Genomic DNA, 7,483 nt, shown 5'->3' with positions numbered 1-7,483 from the left:
TTCTCTGGGATTCACTTTGAGATGCTGTCCTGTCTTCATGTAATATATGTGATGTATTTTGTTGTGTGCCTTGTCTGGTAGGTGTATATGTTTCCTATGAAAGGAAGTTCATATGAAGAATGAAAAAGGAGTTAAACATGTATGAAGAAACATTTTCAATAAATACAATCACTTGCAGATACACATGTATTGTATATGACTATGGCAATCCTTATTTCTTGTGCATTACAGAATTATGTCTCTTTATCTTTTTTTTTCTCAGTTTCTGTGTGAAATTTATCCTAACCTGAAAACGTGTACATTTCACTGAAGTTCTCAAGATAATAGCAGGATTAGAGTTAGAGTACCTATTTTCTGAAGTCCATTTTTTTAGGTTAATGTTTTTTGTTTTGTTTTTTCAGGAGATTGCAATAGATACCAAAATAATGCATCAAAATCTGAGTTAATTCTGTAATGCAAATGTTGTAAATCTACCTTGATTTATTCTACCCCATGATTGTTACCAGAGTCAAGTTTTGCTTCAGACCACCCACAATGTCTTGTATTGAGAACAGGGAGTTTGGTGGCCTGACATCCATGTTTAGTGGCCCTAGGCCACTGGGCCACCAATAATGTTGGTCCCTGTGTGTTTGGACACCCTTCAATCGACAATAAACAAACAAACAAACAAAAACGAAAAGAAGAAAGATTGAAAAAAGAAACATGTGAAAAGAAAGATATAGACTCAACTAAGGAGTAAAAGAATATGAGATATGAAAATAATTGCTACCATCATCTGGACTATTGCACAATGAGTCCCACTTTCATTTTCTAACTTTACTGAGAATTGTTTTCGTCCGCTCGCTGACCATATCCGCTAGTGGTCACTCTACGGCGTAATACAAGCACATCTTTACGACCGCTCTGGCCCTCTGTATCGCGAGCACTCATATATTATCATCTGTCACAGTCACATTCCTCACGAACAACGTAACTTCACCTCCGGTCACTCCTACGGTCATCATGACAACGCGAGATGGACATCCTTTCTAACTAATCTTCTTTTCTTCGCTCCACGTCTCGAAGAAATTTCGCACGCATGCTACAACTCTTCATTCACAAAATTCAACTTTTCACGCACACAACACTTCTTGACCAACTTTCGACGTGAAAGCACGGAAACGTCAAGTTGTCAACTCGCCAAACTTCATCATCAAACATCGGACTCGCGAACTTCTCTCTCTCTCTCAATCTATCTCTATTTTCCATCTCTAACTTCGCCGTCTCGTGGAGCATTCAACATTGTGCTACTTCGCCATATTTACTGGAATTATACTTCGTGTCGCGTTATGTTCTTGTGTATATTCCAAAGGGGAAAGTGCAACAACTGAACTCTCAATTGGAGGCCCATTTCCTGCAACAACATCGACTCTAGGCGCAGCTCGGAAACGCGGGAGATGTTGTGTGTATCAAAACAACGAATGGTGAGTAGAAGGATATATTCTCTATGCTCTACAAATATCCTACTACGAAATTCCTTCACAGTGTATTCAGATATTGGATTGGCTGTATTTTGTTTTGGGACAGTTCATTCACATTCTCCTTGCCTACTTAAAAGTCCGATCTGGACAAATGGGTCTTGAGGAACGTAGCCCTTTAACATCTGAACCGCCGGCACGGCCCATTTCGATCGCAAAACGCACTGAATTAACTGTGGCTGCCCTGTGTGTGCATGAGTCCATGACACTGGGCTGGATGTGAGTGCGTGAGAATGGGTGTTAGACCAGAAATTTTTGCATGCATAAAACTTTTGTGATTTGGCGAAGAGCAAAGATTCACGAAAGTACAATGCATGCGAAAAGTTCTTTTCTACACAATGCATTTCGATGCCAGTGGTAACTCGGCACGAAAGTTTCATGCCACAAAAAAGGCAGTCGGCTCCATTTCGAGGAAAGTTTCATGCCATGAATGTTTCTGGTTTTACACTACCTGTATATATATCATCCCCATATCACCCTCCTCTGCAAATTTTATCCCTACACAAACAAGAGGTGCAAAGTCTCCTTAATTTTGCAGGAGGCTGCTTGAAAACCTGATACATATATACATAATCTCTGTGTCTTGACAAAAGCTCATGATAGCCTCCCTGATAAATGGAAAATATTTTCTCCTGTTGAGATGTATGTGAAACTCAAGTATTCTACTGATTGCTGTTTGGAACCTTGATTTTGATCTGTGAATGTTGGAATCCGTGAACTACAATCCTTTTCGTCTCATTCGTACGAGTTTTCTACTTCCCTTCATTCAGCACAATGACACGGTGAGAAACCTAGGTGGTACGTAGGGAATTAAAGAATGTTAGAAATAATAAAAGAAGTGGGTTTAACTTTACTTGTATCACTTAGAAACGCCAGTATTAAGCGCTATATAAGTGTTATTTATGATGATGATGATTATTATTATCATTATCATTATTACTGTTACTATTATTACTATTTATCATCATTATTATTATCACTCTCGATCGGTGCCAGTGAAGTGATATTTCAACCATCCAGTCTTTAGGAAATAAGAGATGATAAATTTGTCATCATTTTTTACATCTCTGAATTTCACTTCATGTTTAATATTCGCAGAAAATAAGATTGAACTGGTTAAATTAATTAAATCTGAAAATATGGCAAAAATAAATTCACACAAATGTGCCGAATTGACAAAGAATTAGAAGCTTTAGCCTTCTGAATATTGTGTTACCGATCAGAATCAGATGACTATTACTTCAGCAATCAAAATTAGGATTGTTTGTTGTTGTTTTTTTTTTTTGGACAAATTCATCATCTAATAACGAAAATGATTATGATAATTTGAAGAACTTAAAAGCCCAAAGAACAGATTTTTCTCCACCTTTAAAAAGGCTGACAGTAAAATGTAAGTATTATGATAAAAAGACACACCAAACCACCAAAATGTGATACATTGGAATTACGCAATAGCGACATTTGGTTTAGTCCAGATACTGGACGATTTTTATCATCCGCAGTCCCCACACACTCGGCACCCACCCAATGCTCCCAACCGCTGATTGCGACACTCCACCAATTGGTACTCCCGAAAGGAGGGGTGAATTGTGTAATACAGTGTACATACAGACACCATCAACGTACGTCCGTACACACGCGGGCACACTACGAATACAGTCCAGGAAGTGGACTACATTTGGAACCTAAAAGACTGTGATATACATTCCATTGACAAGCTTGCAAATCAATCCTTTCCATAGTGAGATTATAGGCTGAAATAAAAAGAACAAAAATCAAGCATTTGTTGTTGTTTTTTGTCAAATCAATGTCAGTCAACGGACTTTCAACATTTCCTCATATGTTTGAATCAAGAATGAGTTATGTCTGATCTAGGACAATACAGCTTTTAATGATTTTATAATCAAAATTGAATTTCACAGGCAAAAGTTGATCAGAATTCAAAAGTCGGGTAAACAGACTTGTAGAAGTCTCACCACAACCAAACTTCTGCCGAGGCAGATCGTAACTAATCTAAAATTCACACATTTTTCATTGAATAATAAATGTATTAGTCACAACCATGTGCAAATCAGCAAAGGGAGATGATGTCACTGGTTTATCATAAGTTCGTGTAAAATAAGAGAATATTAGGTTCTGTTTTATTATTCATTATTCAGCAATGTCGACTCTTGCTCTTCAGAAGTCGTCATTGTTTGGCTGGCATATTGCAACACAACTGTTTTTTTTTTTCTCCAAAAAATAGATTTCAGTCAATTAAGTAGGACGTCGACAATGAAGGTTTGCATCACAGGTTAGTGAGAGATGCGTGTGATTATGACATCACCACCACATCTAATTTGCATATGAATGCGATTAATTAGACTACAAACTAGCTGTATTCTGTGACATGTGACAACTCAAAACTTCATTTTTTCCCCTTTAAATCCTACTACCGACTTCTATGCAACTACAATCACTATTTTACTTTCTTATATTTATATATTTCGAAAAGCTAACTTGAACATGATTGGAACATGATTGTTACATGGGGAGATGAGAGGTGGCTCCACCCGCAAGCAGATTACAAATCTAAACGCACACATATTATTGTGTTTATCAAGATATTCATTCATTTTATCGAGATATTCATTCATCTACATTCACACGCAGTCTATGCATCTCATAAATCACACACACACCCACTGTAATTTCGACCCGCTTCAATGAAACTCGTACCGGTACTCTTTTGTGTGCTCGACTGAGCTTTTAATTATAAACTCATCACTACAATTCCTCATAGAAAAATATCCTCTCGTTGTCATTAGCCCTCCTTGGAGGAATGCTTCTAAAGTTAGTAACCTATTACGGTACCATAGATAGGTAGGTATAGATTCAGTGGGGGTGAGAAAAAATATCTTCCCCCATCCCGTACTAGAGTTATCAGTGAGAGATATCCCTACTCAGCTGCTTGTACAAATTGTCATTTTTATCATTATTAGGCCAAAAAAAAAAAATTGCTTGTTTGCCCTTAATTGCCAAAACCCAAGAGGGTCGGTAGGTCGGTTTTTTTTTTTTTTTTTTTTTTTTTTTTAATATCAGGGTACCCTTTTTTTCCATGTCAATGCACTCAAAACTCCAAGAGATTCATTCAAATTTACGTCTTGCTATAGGGCCCGGTACGCGAGGCAGAAACACTCACTGACAAACACTTATAACGTTCATTTTTGTTAAATTTTGCAAACAGCTCCAAAAAAAGTACCTTCCAGTGAGATGCTGGCAACTGAACTCCAAACAGTTTTGGTGCCATGACAGCTGGTAACGGATGCTGCAAAAGTAGCCATCTTGTGAAGGGCTGCACACTAACCCATTTTTTCTGCCGGTCCGACCTGTCTCTGTCGGACCGGTAAATGCCCCGTTTTACCATTTTTTACAGGTCCGAACAGAAAATTTACCGGTCAACAACGACAACATTTTAAAAAACATTAAATGACTTGCAAACTTATTTTCTTGTTTTTTTATGTATGTACCCCCCCCCCCCCCATGTACATTTTACAGATTAATATTTTTTTAAAACTTGCATTGTTTATTGCACAAGAAATTTAAAAATAAAGACAGGAAAAAATTAGAATGTTTGTTTGTGAATTAGTGTAAAATGATAATGAACAAAATCAGATTGTATCAAATGCGTTTGCGACTCTTTCTAAACATCGGCGCACGAACTTGCTGCGTAACCTGCTCTTGGTGGTCAGTTGGATTGCGATGATTTAATGAATTATTTTAGTTGTGATATTTTCTGATGCACGCGATACAAGGGGTTCTTTATTTTTCTCCCGATAATCTCTTCGCATTTGTGCATGCGTTCTTGAAAGGTACACGACATGCAGGGCCGAATTCGCAATCCTTTTTGCGCCCATTTCCACCTCAAATATTAGCGGGATTGTGACGATTTCATAAATTACTTCGGCTGTAATATTTTACGAAGCACGCGCCAAAAGGGGTTGAAAATGCGTCCTTTATTTTTTCCCGATAAACTCTTCGAATTTCGTAAGTGCGTTCTTAAAAGATGTACCACACGGCCGAATTCATGATACTTTTTTGCGCCTATTTCTACCTCAGATGTCAGCGGGATTGTGACGATTTCATACTAGTAAATCACTTCGAATGACGGTAATCTTTTGTGATGCACGCACCAGCTAGAATGGTTGAAAATGCGTTCTTTATTTTTCTCCCCATAATCTCTTCGCATTCCGTAAATGCGTTCTTAAAAGATATACGACACGGCCAAAAATCATGATTCTTTTTGCGCCTATTGTTTCCTCAAACTTCAACGGGATTGCGATGATTTTATGAATTATTATTCGGCTGTAATCTTTATGATGCACGGGCCAAAAGGGGTTGAAAATGTGTCCTGTATTTTTCTCCCTATAATCTCTTCGCATTTCGTACATGCGTATACGTCACGGCCGAATTTACGATCCTTTTAGCGCCTATTTCTACATCAAATATCAGCGGGATTGCGATATTTCGTTAATTATTTCGGCTGTAATCTTTTGTGATACATGCACCAGAAGGGTTGAAAATGCGTTCTTTATTTTTCTCCCGATAATCTCTTCGCATTTGTGCATGCGTTTTCAAAACTATACACTGCATGCTGGGCCGAATTCGAGATTCTTTTTGCGCCTATTATTGTTTACTCAAATTTCAACGGGATTGCGAAATTTTCATGAATTACTACTCGGCTGTAATCTATATGATGCAAGCGCCAAAAGGGGATGAAAATGTGTCCTTTATTTTTCTCCCGCTAATCTCTTCCCATTTCGTACATGCGTTCTTAAAAGGTATACGACACGGCCGAATTCACGTTCCTTTTTGCGCCTATTTCTACCTCAAATATCAGCGGGTTTGTGGCGATTTCATTGATTACTTCGGATGTAATCTTTTGTAATGCACGCACCAGAAGGGTGAAAATGTGTTTTTTATTTTTCTCCCGATAATCTCGCCGCATTTGTGCATGCGTTTTGATAACCAACACGGCATGCAGGACTGAATTCAAGATCCTTTTTGCGCCTATTTTTTCCTCAAATTTCAACGGGATTGCGTTGATTTCATGAATTTTTATTCTGCTGTAATCTTTTATGATGCACGTACCAAATGTGTCCTTTATTTATTTTTTTCTCCTCTATAATCTCTTCGCATTTCGTACATGAGCTTTTGAAAGGTGTACGACGCGGCCGGCCGAATTCATGATCCTTTTTGGGACGATTTCTACCTCAAATATGTAAGCGGGACTGCGATGATTTCATGATTTTTTTTTTCTCCCTAGTATTATCCCTTCACATTTTGTGCATGCGTTCCTAAAAAGTACACGGAAGGGCCGATTTCGTGATCCTTTTTGCGCCTATCTTCATTGTGAGATCATTCTGAACGAATGAAAATATTCATTTGTGAAATGACTGTGTAAAATGAAACTGAACGCAATCAGATCCATTTACTCTATCGCTGAATATCGAATATGTTTTTACTTTTCTAAAAATCGACACAAGTAAATTAATTCTAACATGTCAACTGCCACGCTGCTGCGAAGCCGGGATCGGATCGTGAGTAAAATGACCCAGAAATGCGTGCGCTTCTAATTCTATCAAGGCGACGTTTGATGCTTCTTGTCTGGCATGACCGCCGATCGCAAGCAAACGAAAAGCAGTTACACTGTACATGCATGATGGCAGTGCGTGAGCAGCGCCAATGCGCAAGCTAGCGCGACTACTGGTCGCCAGTGTGCAGACCTGGGGGGTGTTTCATAAAGCTATTTGTAAAGTTACGAACGACTTACGAGCGACTGGTGATCAGTTCTTGTGCTGATTTATGGAAATTCTGATAAGTATAGCACATCAGAACTGATCACCAGTCGCTCGTAAGTTGTTCGTAACTTTACGAACAGCTTTATGAAACACCCCCTGTACTATTAAAGTGCATGATATACATGC

The sequence above is a fragment of the Diadema setosum genome, chromosome 15, assembly GCF_964275005.1.
Source record: "Diadema setosum chromosome 15, eeDiaSeto1, whole genome shotgun sequence".
Taxonomy (NCBI): Eukaryota; Metazoa; Echinodermata; class Echinoidea; order Diadematoida; family Diadematidae; genus Diadema; species Diadema setosum.
Note: the sequence above shows the minus strand (reverse complement) of the source record.